Raw genomic sequence first — 18,309 nt, forward strand, 5'->3', positions numbered from 1 at the left:
AGGCCAAAAGTGGGGGTAACAAGGCTAGAAAGAGGCTACCTTCTCACATACGCTTACTGCAATCACCCATGGGGCCGCTTTCATGATCCCAACCCACAGCAATGCTCCTTAGTCTTACTCAGGTCACCTATGATGCCTCTCTCCTTACTCCAATCTTCTGAGAGGCCTCGTCTCGTTTCTCCAGTCCCTGTTCCTACCTCAGGTCCTTCTGGGGGACCCCCTTACCTGAACCTCCTGGGAGGCCTCTCTCCCCTGCCTTCAGTTTCATGAGATGCTCTGCTCATACTCTGCTCTCCTGTGGGGCCTCTCTCCTTAGTTTAATCTCCTGGGAGGCCACTCTCCTTGCTGTAACACCCCTTTCTACCCTGGCAGGGCCTCACCGTGTACTCCTTTCTACTGGAAGGGCTTTCTACTTGCTGCAATCACTCTGCCTGCCTTTGTGGGCCCTCTACTTAGTCCACTCTTCTGCGAGGCCCCTCTCCTTGTTGCACCCCCCCTCTGTACCCTTGTAGTCCTCCACCAACTCCCATCTTCTGCGAGGCCTCTCTCCCTGCTGCAACCCCCCTGTGTACCCTTGGAGTCCTCTACTAACTCCCATCTTCTGCGAGGCCTCTCTCCTTGCTGCAACCCCCCTCTGTACCCTTGGAGTCCTCCACCAACTCCCATCTTCTGCGAGGCCTCTCTCCTTGCTGCAACCCCCCTCTGTACCCTCGTACTCCTCCACTAACTCCCATCTTCTGCAAGGCCTCTCTCCTTGCTGCAACCTGCCTCTGTACCCTTAGAGTCCTCTACTAACTCCCATCTTCTGCGAGGCCTCTCTACTTGCTGCAATCCCCCTCTGTACCCTTGGAGTCCTCCACCAACTCCCATCTTCTGCAAGGCCTCTCTCTTTGCTGCAACCCCCCTCTGTACCCTTGGAGTCCTCTACCAACTCCCATCTTCAGCGAGGCCTCTCTCCTTGCTGCAACCCCCCTCTGTACCCTTGGAGTCTTCAACCAACTCCCATCTTCTGCAAGGCCTCTCTCCTTGCTGCAACCCCCCTCTGTACCCTCGTACTCCTCCACTAACTCCCTTCTTCTGCGAGGCCCCTCTCCTTGCTGCAATCCCCCTCTGTACCCTTGGAGTCTTCCATTAACTCCCATCTTCAGCGAGGCCTCTCTCCCTGCTGCAACCCCCCTCTGTACCCTTGGAGTCTTCCACTAACTCCCATCTTCAGCGAGGCCCCTCTCCTTGCTGCAATCCCCCTCCCTACCCTCGTAGTCTTCCATTAACTCCCATCTTCAGCGAGGCCTCTCTCCCTGCTGCAATCCATCTGTACCGCGTGTGGGCTTTGCTACTTCAGTTGTCTGCGATGCTTCTCTCTCCAAGCCCTCCGCTGTGCCATTGTGGGGCCTGTGTGATTACTGCAGTCCTCTGCGAGGCCTCTCTCTTTACTAAAGTGTCTGGCTCAGCCATGATCGGCCCCTCCCATTCTCCTGGCCTCTCTCTACCCTTTGGTTCCTGGCCTGTATTCTCTCCCCTTTTCCTGCCCTAGCACGCCTCCTCCGTGAATCTCCTGCTCCTGACTTCACTCTCCCCTTCTCTTCCTGGCCTCTCTGCTCTGCTCTCTCTTCTTTAACCCTAGCACTCCTCCCCTGTGAATCTTCTGCTCCTGGCCTCTCGCTCTCTCTTCTGTTCCTGGCCCCTATGCTCTCTCTCATCTTCCTACCCCAACACTCCTCCTCTGTGAACCCCCTGCTCTCCTCCATCAGGTTTAGATGCAGCCCTGTCTCATGTGGATGTGATGCTGGTAGCAGCCCTGCCCTGCTGTGGATGTGACGAGGGTAGCAGCCCGTGCCTGGTGTGGGTGTGATGCGGGAGCAGGCCCTGCCCTGGTGTGGGTGTGATGCGGGAGCAGGCCCTGTCCTGGTGTGGGAGCAGGCCCTGTCCTGGTGTTGGTGTGATGCAGGGAGGAGACCCTGCCCTGCTGTGGATGTGGTGCGGTAGCAGTCCTTCCATGGTGTGGGTGTGATGCGGGAGCAGGCCCTGCCCTGATGTGGGTGTGATGCGGGAGCAGGCCCTGTCCTGGTGTGGGTGTGATGCAGGGAGGAGACCCTGCCCTTGTGTGGATGTGGTGCGGGTAGCAGTCCTGCCCTGGTGTGGGTGTGATGCGGGGAGCAGGCCCTGCCCTGGTGTGGGTGTAATGCGGGAGCAGGCCCTGCCCTGGTGTGGGTGTGATGCGGGAGCAGGCGCTGTCCTGGTGTGGGTGTGATGCAGGGAGGAGACCCTGCCCTGCTGTGGATGTGGTGCGGGTAGCAGTCCTGCCCTGGTGTGGGTGTGATGAGGGAGCAGGCCCTGCCCTGGTGTGGGTGTGATGCGGGAGCAGGCCCTGTCTTGGTGTGGGTGTGATGCAGGGAGGAGACCCTGCCCTGCTGTGGATGTGGTGCGGGTAGCAGTCCTGCCCTGGTGTGGGTGTGATGCATGGAGCACGCCCTGCCCTGGTGTGGGTGTGATGCGGGAGCAGGCGCTGTCCTGGTGTGGGTGTGATGCAGGGAGGAGACCCTGCCCTGCTGTGGATGTGGTGCGGGTAGCAGTCCTGCCCTGCGTGTGGGTGTGATGCGGGTAGCAGGCCCTGCCCTGGTGTGGGTGTGATGCGAGAGCAGGCCCTGCCCTGGTGTCGGTGTGATTTGGGGAGGAGGCCCTGCCCTGCAGTGGATGTGGTGCGGGTAGCAGGCCCTGCCCTGGTGTGGGTGTGATGCGGGTAGCAGGCCCTGTCCTGGTGTGGTTGTGATGTGGGGAGGAGGCCCTGCCCTGGTGTGGGTGTGATGCAGGAGCAGGCCCTGCCCTGGTGTGGGTGTGATGCAGGGAGCAGGCCCTGGCCTGGTGTGGGTGTGATGTGGGGAGCAGGCCCTGCCCTCCTGTGGATGTGTTGCAGGTAACAGTCCTGCCCTGCTGTGGATGTGATGTGGGTAGCACTCCTGCCCTGGTGTGGGTGTGATGCGGGAGCAGGCCCTGTCGTGGTGTGGGTGTGATGCGGGGAGGAGGCCCTGTCCTGGTGTGTGTGTGATGGGGGTAGCAGTCCTGCCCTGGTGTGGGTGTGATGCGGGAGCAGGCCCTGTCCTGGTGTGGGTGTGATGCGGGGAGGAGGCCCTACCCTGCAGTGGATGTGGTACGGGTAGCAGGCCCTGCCCTGGTGTGGGTGTGATGCGGGTAGCAGGCCCTGTCCTGGTGTGGTTGTGATGTGGGGAGGAGGCCCTGCCCTGGTGTGGGGGTGATGCAGGAGCAGGCCCTGCCCTGGTGTGGGTGTGATGCAGGGAGCAGGCCCTGGCCTGGTGTGGGTGTGATGTGGGGAGCAGGCCCTGCCCTCCTGTGGATGTGTTGCAGGTAACAGTCCTGCCCTGCTGTGGATGTGATGTGGGTAGCACTCCTGCCCTGGTGTGGGTGTGATGCGGGAGCAGGCCCTGTCGTGGTGTGGGTGTGATGCGGGGAGGAGGCCCTGTCCTGGTGTGGGTGTGATGCGGGGAGGAGGCCCTGCCCTGCAGTAGATGTGGTGCGGGTAGCAGGCCCTGCCCTGGTGTGGGTGTGATGTGGGAGCAGGACCTGCCCTGGTGTGGGTGTGATGCGAGAGCAGGCGCTGTCCTGGTGTGGGTGTGATGCAGGGAGGAGACCCTGCCCTGCTGTGGATGTGTTGCAGGTAACAGTCCTGCCCTGCTGTGGATGTGATGTGGGTAGCACTCCTGCCCTGGTGTGGGTGTGATGCGGGAGCAGGCCCTGTCGTGGTGTGGGTGTGATGCGGGGAGGAGGCCCTGTCCTGGTGTGCGTGTGATGGGGGTAGCAGTCCTGCCCTGGTGTGGGTGTGATGCGGGAGCAGGCCCTGTCCTGGTGTGGGTGTGATGCGGGGAGGAGGCCCTACCCTGCAGTGGATGTGGTACGGGTAGCAGGCCCTGCCCTGGTGTGGGTGTGATGCGGGTAGCAGGCCCTGTCCTGGTGTGGTTGTGATGTGGGGAGGAGGCCCTGCCCTGGTGTGGGGGTGATGCAGGAGCAGGCCCTGCCCTGGTGTGGGTGTGATGCAGGGAGCAGGCCCTGGCCTGGTGTGGGTGTGATGTGGGGAGCAGGCCCTGCCCTCCTGTGGATGTGTTGCAGGTAACAGTCCTGCCCTGCTGTGGATGTGATGTGGGTAGCACTCCTGCCCTGGTGTGGGTGTGATGCGGGAGCAGGCCCTGTCGTGGTGTGGGTGTGATGCGGGGAGGAGGCCCTGTCCTGGTGTGGGTGTGATGCGGGGAGGAGGCCCTGCCCTGCAGTAGATGTGGTGCGGGTAGCAGGCCCTGCCCTGGTGTGGGTGTGATGTGGGAGCAGGACCTGCCCTGGTGTGGGTGTGATGCGGGAGCAGGCGCTGTCCTGGTGTGGGTGTGATGCAGGGAGGAGACCCTGCCCTGCTGTGGATGTGGTGCGGTAGCAGTCCTGCCCTGGTGTGGGTGTGATGCGGGTAGCAGGCCCTGCCCTGGTGTGGGTGTGATGTGGGAGCAGGACCTGCCCTGGTGTGGGTGTGATGCGGGAGCAGGCGCTGTCCTGGTGTGGGTGTGATGCAGGGAGGAGACCCTGCCCTGCTGTGGATGTGGTGCGGTAGCAGTCCTGCCCTGGTGTGGGTGTGATGCGGGTAGCAGGCCCTGCCCTGGTGTGGGCGTGATGCGGGAGCAGGCCCTGCCCTGGTGTGGGTGTGATGCGGGGAGGAGGCCCTACCCTGCAGTGGATGTGGTACGGGTAGCAGGCCCTGCCCTGGTGTGGGGTTTTGATGCGGGTAGCAGGCCCTGCCCTGGTGTGGGTGTGATGCGGGAGCAGGCCCTGTCCTGGTGTGGGTGTGATGTGGGGAGGAGGCCCTGCCCTGGTGTGGGTGTGATGCAGGAGCAGGCCCTGCCCTGGTGTGGGTGTGATGTGGGGAGGAGGCCCTGCCCTGGTGTGGGGGTGATGCAGGAGCAGGCCCTGCCCTGGTGTGGGTGTGATGCAGGGAGCAGGCCCTGGCCTGGTGTGGGTGTGATGTGGGGAGCAGGCCCTGCCCTCCTGTGGATGTGTTGCAGGTAACAGTCCTGCCCTGCTGTGGATGTGATGTGGGTAGCACTCCTGCCCTGGTGTGGGTGTGATGCGGGAGCAGGCCCTGTCGTGGTGTGGGTGTGATGCGGGGAGGAGGCCCTGTCCTGGTGTGGGTGTGATGCGGGGAGGAGGCCCTGCCCTGCAGTAGATGTGGTGCGGGTAGCAGGCCCTGCCCTGGTGTGGGTGTGATGTGGGAGCAGGACCTGCCCTGGTGTGGGTGTGATGCGGGAGCAGGCGCTGTCCTGGTGTGGGTGTGATGCAGGGAGGAGACCCTGCCCTGCTGTGGATGTGGTGCGGTAGCAGTCCTGCCCTGGTGTGGGTGTGATGCGGGTAGCAGGCCCTGCCCTGGTGTGGGTGTGATGTGGGAGCAGGACCTGCCCTGGTGTGGGTGTGATGCGGGAGCAGGCGCTGTCCTGGTGTGGGTGTGATGCAGGGAGGAGACCCTGCCCTGCTGTGGATGTGGTGCGGTAGCAGTCCTGCCCTGGTGTGGGTGTGATGCGGGTAGCAGGCCCTGCCCTGGTGTGGGTGTGATGCGGGAGCGGGCCCTGCCCTGGTGTGGGTGTGATGCGGGGAGGAGGCCCTACCCTGCAGTGGATGTGGTACGGGTAGCAGGCCCTGCCCTGGAGTGGGGTTTTGATGCGGGTAGCAGGCCCTGCCCTGGTGTGGGTGTGATGCGGGAGCAGGCCCTGTCCTGGTGTGGGTGTGATGTGGGGAGGAGGCCCTGCCCTGGTGTGGGTGTGATGCAGGAGCAGGCCCTGCCCTGGTGTGGGTGTGATGCAGGGAGCAGGCCCTGCCCTGGTGTGGGTGTGATGTGGGGAGCAGGCCCTGCCCTCCTGTGGATGTGTTGCAGGTAACAGTCCTGCCCTGCTGTGGATGTGATGTGGGTAGCAGTCCTGCCCTGGTGTGGGTGTGATGCGGGAGCAGGTCCTGTTGTGGTGTGGGTGTGATGCGGGGAGGAGGCCCTGTCCTGGTGTGGGTGTGATGCGGGGAGCAGGCCCTGTCCTGGTGTGGGTGTGATGCGGGGAGGAGGCCCTGCCCTGCAGTGGATGTGGTGCGGGTAGCAGGCCCTGCCCTGGTGTGGGTGTGATGCGGGAGCAGGCCTTGCCCTGGTGTGGGTGTGATGCTGGTAGCAGTCCTGCCGGGTGTGGGTGTGGTGCAGGAAGCAGCCCTGGCTGGTGTGGATGTGATGCGGGAACAGGCCCTGCCCTGGTGTGGGTGGGATGTGGGTAGCAGTCCTGCCTGGTGTGGGTGTGGTGCGGGTAGCAGCCCTGGCTGGTGTGGGTGTGATGCGGGTAGCAGGCCCTGCCCTGGTGTGGGTGTGATGTGGGAGCAGGACCTGCCCTGGTGTGGGTGTGATGCGGGAGCAGGCGCTGTCCTGGTGTGGGTGTGATGCAGGGAGGAGACCCTGCCATGCTGTGGATGTGGTGCGGTAGCAGTCCTGCCCTGGTGTGGGTGTGATGCGGGTAGCAGGCCCTGCCCTGGTGTGGGTGTGATGCGGGAGCAGGCCCTGCCCTGGTGTGGGTGTGATGCGGGGAGGAGGCCCTACCCTGCAGTGGATGTGGTACGGGTAGCAGGCCCTGCCCTGGTGTGGGGGTTTGATGCGGGTAGCAGGCCCTGCCCTGGTGTGGGTGTGATGTGGGAGCAGGACCTGCCCTGGTGTGGGTGTGATGCGGGAGCAGGCGCTGTCCTGGTGTGGGTGTGATGCAGGGAGGAGACCCTGCCCTGCTGTGGATGTGGTGCGGTAGCAGTCCTGCCCTGGTGTGGGTGTGATGCGGGTAGCAGGCCCTGCCCTGGTGTGGGTGTGATGTGGGAGCAGGCCCTGCCCTGCTGTGGATGTGATGCGGGTAGCAGCCCTGCCCTGGTGTGGGTGTGATGCGGGAGCAGGCGCTGTCCTGGTGTGGGTGTGATGCAGGGAGGAGACCCTGCCATGCTGTGGATGTGGTGCGGTAGCAGTCCTGCCCTGGTGTGGGTGTGATGCGGGTAGCAGGCCCTGCCCTGGTGTGGGTGTGATGCGGGAGCAGGCCCTGCCCTGGTGTGGGTGTGATGCGGGGAGGAGGCCCTACCCTGCAGTGGATGTGGTACGGGTAGCAGGCCCTGCCCTGGTGTGGGGGTTTGATGCGGGTAGCAGGCCCTGCCCTGGTGTGGGTGTGATGTGGGAGCAGGACCTGCCCTGGTGTGGGTGTGATGCGGGAGCAGGCGCTGTCCTGGTGTGGGTGTGATGCAGGGAGGAGACCCTGCCCTGCTGTGGATGTGGTGCGGTAGCAGTCCTGCCCTGGTGTGGGTGTGATGCGGGTAGCAGGCCCTGCCCTGGTGTGGGTGTGATGTGGGAGCAGGCCCTGCCCTGCTGTGGATGTGATGCGGGTAGCAGCCCTGTCCTGCTCTGGGTGTGATGCGGGTACCAGTCCTGCCTGGTGTGGGTGTGATGCGGGAGCAGGCCCTGCCCTGGTGTGGGTCTGATGCGGGAGCAGGCTCTGCCCTGGTGTGGGTGTGATGCGGGAACAGGCCCTTCCCTGGTGTGTGTGTGATGCGGGTAGCAGGCCAGCCCTTGTGTGGGTGTGATGCGGGTAGCAGGCATGCCCTTGTGTGGGTGTGATCCGGGGGAGCAGGCCCTGCCCTGGTGTGGGTGTGATGCGGGAGCAGGCCCTGCCCTGGTGTGGGTGTGATGTGGGTAGCAGTCCTGTCTGGTGTGGGTGTGGTGCGGGTAGGAGCCCTGGCTGGTGTGGGTGTGATGCGGGAACAGGCCCTGCCCTGGTGTGGGTGTGATGAGGGTAGCAGGCCTGCCCTGGTGTGGATGTGATGCGGGTAGCGGGCTTGTCCTGGTGTGGATGTGATGCGGGTGGAAGTCCTGCCTGGTGTGGGTGTGGTGCGGGTAGCAGCCCTGGCTGATGTGGGTGTGATGCAGGAACAGGCCCTGCCCTGGTGTGGGTGTGATGCGGGTAGCAGGCCTGCCCTGGTGTGGGTGTGATGCGGGAACAGGCCCTGCCCTGGTGTGGGTGTGATGCGGGTAGCAGGCCTGCCCTTGTGTGGGTGTGATCCGGGGAGCAGGCCCTGCCCTGCTGTGGGTGTGATGCGGGGAGCAGGCCCTGTCCTGGTGTGGGTGTGATTTGGGGTGGAGGCCCTGCAGTGGATGTGGTGCGGGTAGCAGTCCCTGCCCTGGTGTGGGTGTGATGCGGGTAGCAGTCCTGTCTGGTGTGGGTGTGGTGCGGGTAGCAGCCCTGGCTGGTGTGGGTGTGATGCGGGAACAGGCCCTGCCCTGGTGTGGGTGTGATGAGGGTAGCAGGCCTGCCCTGGTGTGGATGTGATATGGGTAGCAGTCCCAGCCCTGGTGTGGGTGTGATGCGGGGAGCAGGACTGCCCTGGTGTGGGTGTGATGCGGGAACAGGCCCTGCCCTGGTGTGGGTGTGATGCGGGTAGCAGGCCTGCCCTTGTGTGGGTGTGATCCGGGGAGCAGGCCCTGCCCTGCTGTGGGTGTGATGCGGGGAGCAGGCCCTGTCCTGGTGTGGGTGTGATTTGGGGTGGAGGCCCTGCAGTGGATGTGGTGCGGGTAGCAGTCCCTGCCCTGGTGTGGGTGTGATGCGGGTAGCAGTCCTGTCTGGTGTGGGTGTGGTGCGGGTAGCAGCCCTGGCTGGTGTGGGTGTGATGCGGGAACAGGCCCTGCCCTGGTGTGGGTGTGATGAGGGTAGCAGGCCTGCCCTGGTGTGGATGTGATTCAGGTAGCGGGCCTGCCCTGGTGTGGATGTGATGCGGGTAGCAGTCCCAGCCCTGGTGTGGGTGTGATGCGGGTAGCAGGCCCGCCCTTGTGTGGGTGTGATGCGGGTAGCAGGCCCTGTCCTGGTGTGGGTGTGATTTGGGGTGGAGGCCCTGCCCTGCAGTGGATGTGGAGCGGGTAGCAGGCCCTGCCCTGGTGTGGGTGTGATGTGGGAGCAGGCCCTGCCCTGCTGTGGATGTGATGCGGGTAGCAGCCCTGTCCTGCTCTGGGTGTGATGCGGGTACCAGTCCTGCCTGGTGTGGGTGTGATGCGGGAGCAGGCCCTGCCCTGGTGTGGGTCTGATGCGGGAGCAGGCTCTGCCCTGGTGTGGGTGTGATGCGGGAACAGGCCCTTCCCTGGTGTGGGTGTGATGCGGGTAGCAGGCCAGCCCTTGTGTGGGTGTGATGCGGGTAGCAGGCATGCCCTTGTGTGGGTGTGATCCGGGGGAGCAGGCCCTGCCCTGGTGTGGGTGTGATGCGGGAGCAGGCCCTGCCCTGGTGTGGGTGTGATGTGGGTAGCAGTCCTGTCTGGTTTGGGTGTGGTGCGGGTAGCAGCCCTGGCTGGTGTGAGTGTGATGCGGGAACAGGCCCTGCCCTGGTGTGGGTGTGATGAGGGTAGCAGGCCTGCCCTGGTGTGGATGTGATGCGGGTAGCGGGCTTGTCCTGGTGTGGATGTGATGCGGTGGAAGTCCCAGCCCTGGTGTGGGTGTGATCCTGGGAGCAGGCCCTGCCCTGCTGTGGGTGTGATGCGGGGAGCAGGCCCTGTCCTGGTGTGGGTGTGATTTGGGGTGGAGGCCCTGCCCTGCAGTGGATGTGGTGCGGGTAGCAGGCCCTGCCCTGGTGTGGGTGTGATGTGGGAGCAGGCCCTGCCCTGCTATGGATGTGATGCGGGTAGCAGCCCTGTCCTGCTGTGGGTGTGATGCGGGTACCAGTCCTGCCTGGTGTGGGTGTGATGCTGGAGCAGGCCCTGCCCTGGTGTGGGTCTGATGCGGGAGCAGGCTCTGCCCTGGTGTGGGTGTGATGCGCGAGCAGGCTCTGCCCTGGTGTGGGTGTGATGCGGGTACCAGGCCAGCCCTTGTGTGGGTGTGATGCGGGTAGCAGGCCTGCCCTGCTGTGGATGTGATGTGGGTAGCAGTCCTCCCCTGGTGTGGGTGTGATGCGGGAGCAGGCCCTGTCCTGGTGTGGGTGTGATGCGGGGAGGAGGCCCTGTCCTGGTGTGGGTTTGATGCAGGGAGCAGGCCCTGTCCTGGTGTGGGTGTGATGCGGGGAGAAGGCCCTGCCTGCAGTGGATGTGGTGCGGGTAGCAGGCCCTGCCCTGGTGTGGGTGTGATGCGGGAGCAGGCCCTGGTGTGGGTGTGATGCGGGTAGCAGCCCTGCCTGGTGTGGGTGTGGTGCGGGTAGCAGCCCCGGCTGGTGTGGGTGTGATGCGGAAACAGGCCCTGTCCTGGTGTGGGTGTGATGCGGGTAGCAGGCCTGCCCTGGTGTGGATGTGATGCGAGTAGCAGGCCTGCCCTGGTGTGGATGTGATGCGGGTAGCAGGCCCAGCCCTGGTGTGGGTGTGATGCGGGAACAGGCCCTGCCCTGGTGTGGGTGTGATGCGGGTAGCAGGCCAGCCCTTGTGTGGGTGTGATGCGGGTAGCAGGCCTGCCCTTGTGCGGATGTGATACGGGGAGCAGGCCCTGCCCTGGTGTGGGTGTGATGCGGGAGGAGGCCCTGCCCTGGTGTGGGTGTGATGCGGGTAGCAGTCCTGCCTGGTGGGGGTGTGGTGCGGGTAGCAGCCCTGGCTGGTGTGGGTGTGATGCGGGAACAGGCCCTGCCCTGGTGTGGGTGTGATGCGGGTAGCAGGCCTGCCCTGGTGTGGATGTTATGTGGGTAGCAGGCCTGCCCTGGTGTGGATGTGATGCGGGTAGCAGTCCCAGCCCTGGTGTGGGTGTGATGCGGGAACAGGCCCTGCCCTGGTGTGGGTGTGATGCAGGTAGAAGGCCAGCCCTTGTGTGGGTGTGATGCGGGTAGCAGGCCTGCCCTTGTGTGGGTGTGATCCGAGGAGCAGGCCGTGCCATGGTGTGGGTGTGATGCGGGAGCAGTCCCTGCCTGGTGGGGGTGTGGTGCGGGTAGCAGCCCTGGCTGGTGTGGGTGTGATGCGGGAACAGGCCCTGCCCTGGTGTGGGTGTGATGCGGGAGGAGGCCCTGCCCTGGTGTGGGTGTGATGCGGGTAGCAGTCCTGCCTGGTGGGGGTGTGGTGCGGGTAGCAGCCCTGGTTGGTGTGGGTGTGATGCGGGAACAGGCCCTGCCCTGGTGTGGGTGTGATGCGGGTAGCAGGCCTGCCCTGGTGTGGATAAGATGTGGGTAGCAGGCCTGCCCTGGTGTGGATGTGATGCGGGTAGCAGTCCCAGCCCTGGTGTGGGTGTGATGCGGGAACAGGCCCTGCCCTGGTGTGGGTGTGATGCAGGTAGAAGGCCAGCCCTTGTGTGGGTGTGATGCGGGTAGCAGGCCTGCCCTTGTGTGGGTGTGATCCGGGGAGCAGGCCGTGCCATGGTGTGGGTGTGATGCGGGAGCAGTCCCTGCCTGGTGGGGGTGTGGTGCGGGTAGCAGCCCTGGCTGGTGTGGGTGTGATGCGGGAACAGGCCCTGCCCTGGTGTGGGTGTGATGCGGGTAGCAGGCCTGCCCTGGTGTGGATGTGATATGGGTAGCAGGCCTGCCCTGGTGTGGATGTGATGCGGGTAGCAGTCCCAGCCCTGGTGTGGGTGTGATGCGGGAACAGGCCCTGCCCTGGTGTGGGTGTGATGCAGGTAGAAGGCCAGCCCTTGTGTGGGTGTGATGCGGGTAGCAGGCCTGCCCTTGTGTGGGTGTGATCCGGGGAGCAGGCCGTGCCATGGTGTGGGTGTGATGCGGGAGCAGTCCCTGCCTGGTGTGGGTGTGATGCGGGTAGCAGTCCTGCGTGGTGGGGGTTTGGTGCGGGTAGCAGCCCTGGCTGGTGTGGGTGTGATGCGGGAACAGGCCCTGCCCTGGTGTGGGTGTGATGCGGGTAGCAGGCCTGCCCTGGTATGGATGTGATGTGGGTAGCAGGCCTGCCCTGGTGTGGATGTGATGCGGGTAGCAGTCCCAGCCCTGGTGTGGGTGTGATGCGGGAACAGGCCCTGCCCTGGTGTGGGTGTGATGCAGGTAGAAGGCCAGCCCTTGTGTGGGTGTGATGCGGGTAGCAGGCCTGCCCTTGTGTGGGTGTGATCCGGGGAGCAGGCCGTGCCATGGTGTGGGTGTGATGCGGGAGCAGTCCCTGCCCTGGTGTGGGTGTGATGCGGGTAGCAGTCCTGCCTGGTGTGGGTGTGGTGCGGGTAGCAGCCCTGGCTGGTGTGGATGTGATGCGGGTAGCAGGCCTGCCCTGGTGTGGATGTGATGCAGGTAGCAGGTCCAGCCCTGGTGTGGGTGTGATGCGGGAACAGGCCCTTCCCTGGTGTGGGTGTGATGCGGGTAGCAGGCCAGCCCTTGTGTGGGTGTGATGCGGGTAGCAGGCCTGCCCTTGTGTGGGTGTGATGCGGGTAGCAGGTATGCCCTTGTGTGGGTGTGATCCGGGGGAGCAGGCCCTGCCCTGGTGGGCCTCCTCCCCGCATCACACCCACACCAGGGCAGGGCCTCCTCCCACATCACACCCACACCAGGCCGGCGAGTGCTCCCCGTATCACATCCGCACAAGGGCAGGCCTGCTACCCGCATCACACCCACACCAGGGCTGGCCTGCTACCCGCATCACACCCACACCAGGGCAGGGCCTGTTCCCGCATCACACCCACACCAGGGCTGGGCCTGCTACCCGCATCACATCCACACCAGGGCAGGCCTGCTACCCGCATCACATCCACACCAGGGCAGGCCTGCTACCCGCATCACACCCACACCAGGGCAGGGCCTGTTCTCGCATCACACCCACACCAGCCAGGGCTGCTACCCGCACCACACCCACACCAGGCAGGGCTGCTACGCGCATGACACCCACACCAGGGCAGGGCCTGCTCCCGCATCACACCCACACCAGGGCAGGGCCTGCTACCCGCACTACATCCACTGCAGGCAGGGCATCCTCCCCGCATCACACCCACACCAGGACAGGGCCTGCTCCCCGCATCACACCCACACTAGGACAGGGCCTCCTCCCCGCATCACACCCACACCAGGGCAGGGCCTGCTCCCGCATCACACCCACAGCAGGACAGGGCTGCTACCCGCATCACACCCACACCAAGGCAGGGCCTCCTCTCGCATCACACCCACATCAGGGCAGGGCGTGCTCCCCGGATCACACCCACACAAGGGCAGGCCTGCTACCCGCATCACACCCACACAAGGGCTGGCCTGCTACCCGCATCACACCCACACCAGGGCTGGAACGGCTACCCGCATCACATCCACACCAGGGCAGGCCCGCTACCCGCATCACATCCACACCAGGGCAGGCCTGCTACCCTCATCACACCCACACCAGGGCAGGGCCTGTTCCCGCATCGCACCCACACCAGCCAGGGCTGCTACCCGCACCACACCCACACCAGACCGGACTGCTACCCGCATCACACCCACACCAGGGCAGCACCTGCTCCCGCATCACACCCACACCAGGGCAGGGCCTGCTCCCCCGGATCACACCCACACAAGGGCATGCCTGCTACCCGCATCACACCCACAGAAGGGCAGGCCTGCTACCCGTATCACACCCACACAAGGGCTGGCCTGCTACCCGCATCACACCCACACCAGGGCAGGGCCTGTTCCCGCATCACACCCACACAAGAGCTGGCCTGCTACCTGCTTCACACCCACACCAGGGCAGGGCCTGTTCCAGCATCACACCCACACCAGGGGGGGGACTGCTACCCGCATCACATCCACACCAGGGCAGGCCTGCTACCCGCATCACATCCACACCAAGGCAGGCCTGCTACCCGCATCACACCCACACCAGGGCAGGGCCTGTTCCAGCATCACACCCACACCAGCCAGGGCTGCTACCCGCACCACACCCCCACCAGGCAGGACTGCTACCCGCATCACACCCACACCAGGGCAGGGCCTCCTCCCGCATCACACCCACACCAGGGCAGGGCCTGCTCCCCGTATCACATCCGCACAAGGGCAGGCCTGCTACCCGCATCACACCCACACAAGGGCTGGCCTGCTACCCGCATCACACCCACACCAGGGCAGGGCCTATTCCCGCATCACACCCAGACCAGGGCTGGGCCTGCTACCCGCATCACATCCACACCAGGGCAGGCCTGCTACCCGCATCACACCCACACCAGGGCAGGGCCTGTTCCCGCATTACACCCACACCAGCCAGGGCTGCTACCCGCACCACACCCACACCAGGCAGGGCTGCAACCCGCATCACACCCACACCAGGTCAGGGCCTGCTACCGCATCACACCCACACCAGGGCTGGCCTGCTACCCGCATCACACCCACACCAGGGCAGGGCCTATTCCTGCATCACACCCACACCAGGGCTGGGCCTGCTACCCGCATCACATCCACAGCAGGGCAGGCCTGCTACCCGCATCACACCCACACCAGGGCAGGGCCTGTTCCCGCATCACACCCACACCAGCCAGGGCTGCTACCCGCTCCACACCCACACCTGGCAGGGCTGCTACCCGCATCACACCCACACCAGGACAGGGCCTGCGACGTATCATACCCCCACCAGGACAGGGCCTCCTCCCCGCATCACACCCACACCAGGACAGGGCCTGCTCCCGCATCACACCCACACCAGGGCAGGACTGCTACCCACATCACATCCACAGCAGGCCTGCTACCCGCATCACACCCACACAAAGGCTGGCCTGCTACCCGCATCACACCCACACCAGGGCAGAGCCTGCTCCTGCATCACACCCACACCAGGGCAGAGCCTGCTCCTGCATCACACCCACACCAGGGCAGGCCCTGCCCTGGTGTGGGTGTGATGGGGGTAGCAGTCCTGTCTGGTGTGGGTGTGGTGCGGGTAGCAGCCCTGACTGGTGTGGGTGTGATGCGGGAACAGGCCCTGCCCTGGTGTGGGTGTGATGAGGGTAGCAGGCCTGCCCTGGTGTGGATGTGATGCGGGAGCAGTCCCAGCCCTGGTGTGGGTGGGATTCGGGTAGCAGTCCTGCCTGGTGTGGGTGTGGTGCGGGTAGCAGCCCTGGCTGGTGTGGGTGTGATGCGGGTAGCAGGCCTTCCCTGGTGTGGGTGTGATGCGGGAACAGGCCCTGCCCTGGTGTGGGTGTGAAGCAGGTAGCAGGCCAGCCCTTGTGTGGGTGTGATGCGGGAACAGGCTCTGCCCTGGTGTGGGTGTGATGCGGGTAGCAGGCCAGCCCTTGTGTGGGTGTGATGCGGGTAGCAGGCCTGCCCTTGTGTGGGTGTGATGCGGGTAGGAGGCATGCCCTTGTGTGGGTGTGACCCGGGGGAGTAGGCCCTGCCCTGGTGTAGGTGTGATGCGGGAGCAGGCGCTGCCCTGGTGTGGGTGTGATGCGGGTAGCAGTCCTGTCTGGTGTGGGTGTGGTGCGGGTAGCAGCCCTGGCTGGTGTGGGTGTGATTCGGGAACAGGCCCTGCCCTGGTGTGGGTGTGATGAGGGTAGCAGGCCTGCCCTGGTGTGGATGTGATGCGGGTAGCGGGCCTGCCCTGGTGTGGATGTGATGCGGGTAGCCGTTCCAGCCCTGGTGTGGGTGTGATGCGGGTAGCAGGCCAGCCCTTGTGTGGGTGTGATGCGGGTAGCAGTCCTGCCCTTGTGTGGGTGTGATCCGGGAGCAGGCCCTGCCCTGGTGTGGGTGTGATGCGAGAGGAGGCCCTGCCTTGGTGTGGGTGTGATGCGGGTAGCAGCCCTGTCCTACTGTGGGTGTGATGTGGGAGCAGGCACTGCCCTGGTGTGGGTGTGATGCTGGGAGGAGGCCCTGTCCTGGTGTGGGTGTGATGCGGGGAGCAGGCCCTGTCCTGGTGTGGGTGTGATGCGGGGAGGATGCCCTGCCTGCAGTGGATGTAGTGCGGGTAGCAGGCCCTGCCCTGGTGTGGGTGTGATGCGGGAGCAGGCCCTGCCCTGGTGTGGGTGTGATGCGGGTAGCAGCCCTGCTTGGTGTGGGTGTGGTGCGGGTAGCAGCCCTGGCTGGTGTGGGTGTGATGCGAGAACAGGCCCTGCCCTGTTGTGGGTGTGATGCGGGTAGCCGGCCTGCCCTGGTGTGGATGTGATGCGGGTAGCAGGCCTGCCCTGGTGTGGATGTGATGCGGGTAGCAGGCCCAGCCCTGGTCTGGGTGTGATGCGGGAACAGGCCCTGCCCTGGTGTGGGTGTGATGCGGGTAGCAGGCCAGCCCTGGTGTGGGTGTGATGCGGGTAGCAGGCCTGCCCTTGTGCGGATGTGATACGGGGAGCACGCGCCGGCCTGGTGTGGGTGTGATGCGGGAGGAGGCCCTGCCCTGGTGTGGGTGTGATGCGGGGAGGAGGCCCTGCCTGCAGTGGATGTGGTGCGGGTAGCAGGCCCAGCCCTGGTGTGGGTGTGATGCGGGAATAGGCCCTGCCCTGGTGTGGGTGTGATGCGGGTAGTAGGCCAGCCCTTGTGTGGGTGTGATGCGGGTAGCAGGCCTGCCCTGGTGTGGATGTGATGAGGGTAGCAGTCCCAGCCCTGGTGTGGGTGTGATGCGGTAGCAGGCCAGCCCTTGTGTGGGTGTGATGCGGGTAGCAGGCCTGCCCTTGTGTGGGTGTGATCCGGGGAGCAGGCCCTGCCCTGGTGTGGGTGTGATGCGAGAGGAGGCCCTGCCTTGGTGTGGGTGTGATGCGGGTAGCAGCCCTGTCCTGCTGTGGGTGTGATGCAGGAGCAGGCCCTGCCCTGGTGTGGGTGTGATGCGGGGAGGAGGCCCTGTCCTGGTGTGGGTGTGATGCGGGAGCAGGCCCTGTTCTGGTGTGGGTGTGATGCGTGGAGGATGCCCTGCCTGCAGTGGATGTAGTGCGGGTAGCAGGCCCTGCCCTGGTGTGGGTGTGATGCGGGAGCAGGCCCTGCCCTGTTGTGGGTGTGATGCGGGTAGCAGCCCTGCCTGGTGTGGGTGTGGTGCGGGTAGCAGCCCTGGCTGGTGTGGGTGTGATGCGAGAACAGGCCCTGCCCTGGTGTGGGTGTGATGCGGGTAGCAGGCCCAGCCCTGGTGTGGGTGTGATGAGGGTAGCAGGCCAGCCCTTGTGTGGGTGTGATGCGGGTAGCAGGCCTGCCCTTGTGCGGATGTGATACGGGGAGCACGCCCTGCCCTGGTGTGGGTGTGATGCGGGAGGAGGCCCTGCCCTGGTGTGGATGTGATGCGGGTAGCAGGCCCAGCCCTGGTGTGGGTGTGATGAGGGTAGCAGGCCAGCCCTTGTGTGGGTGTGATGCGGGTAGCAGGCCTGCCCTTGTGCGGATGTGATACGGGGAGCACGCCCTGCCCTGGTGTGGGTGTGATGCGGGAGGAGGCCCTGCCCTGGTGTGGGTGTGATGCGGGGAGGAGGCCCTGCCTGCAGTGGATGTGGTGCAGGTAGCACGCCCTGCACTGGTGTGGGTGTGATGCGGGAGCAGGCCCTGCCCTGGTGTGGGTGTGATGCGGGTAGCAGCCCTGCCTGGTGTGGGTGTGGTGCGGGTAGCAGCCCTGGATGGTGTGGGTGTGATGCGGGAACAGGCCCTGCCCTGGTGTGGGTGTGATGCGGGTAGCAGGCCTGCCCTTGTGTGGGTGTGATCCGGGGAGCAGGCCCTGCCCTGGTGTGGGTGTGATGCGACCCCTGGTGTGGGTGTGATGCGAGAGGAGGCCCTGCCTTGGTGTGGGTGTGATGCGGGTAGCGGGCCTGCCCTGGTGTGGATGTGATGCGGGTAGCAGTCCAAGCCCTGGTGTGGGTGTGATGCGGGTAGCAGGCCAGCCCTTGTGTGGGTGTGATGCGGGTAGCAGGCCTGACCTGGTGTGGATGTGATGCGGGTAGCGGGCCTGCTCTGGTGTGGATGTGATGCGGGTAGCAGTCCCAGCCCTGGTGTGGGTGTGATGCGGGTAGCAGGCCAGCCCTTGTGTGGGTGTGATGCGGGTAGCAGGCCTTCCCTTGTGTGGGTGTGATCCGGGGAGCAGTCCCTGCCCTGGTGTGGGTGTGATGCGAGAGGAGGCCCTGCCTTGGTGTGGGTGTGATGCGGGTAGCAGCCCTGTCCTGCTGTGGGTGTGATGCGGGAGCAGGCCCTGCCCTGGTGTGGGTGTGATGCGGGGAGGAGGCCCTGTCCTGGTGTGGGTGTGATGCGGGGAGCAGGCCCTGTCCTGGTGTGGGTGTGATGCGGGGAGGATGCCCTGCCTGCAGTGGATGTAGTGCGGGTAGCAGGCCCTGCCCTGGTGTGGGTGTGATGCGGGAGCAGGCCCTGCCCTGGTGTGGGTGTGATGCGGGTAGCAGCCCTGCCTGGTGTGGGTGTGGTGCGGGTAGCAGCCCTGGCTGGTGTGGGTGTGATGCGAGAACAGGCCCTGCCCTGGTGTGGGTGTGA

The sequence above is a fragment of the Pleurodeles waltl genome, chromosome 9 (genome assembly GCF_031143425.1).
Source record: "Pleurodeles waltl isolate 20211129_DDA chromosome 9, aPleWal1.hap1.20221129, whole genome shotgun sequence".
Taxonomy (NCBI): domain Eukaryota; kingdom Metazoa; phylum Chordata; class Amphibia; order Caudata; family Salamandridae; genus Pleurodeles; species Pleurodeles waltl.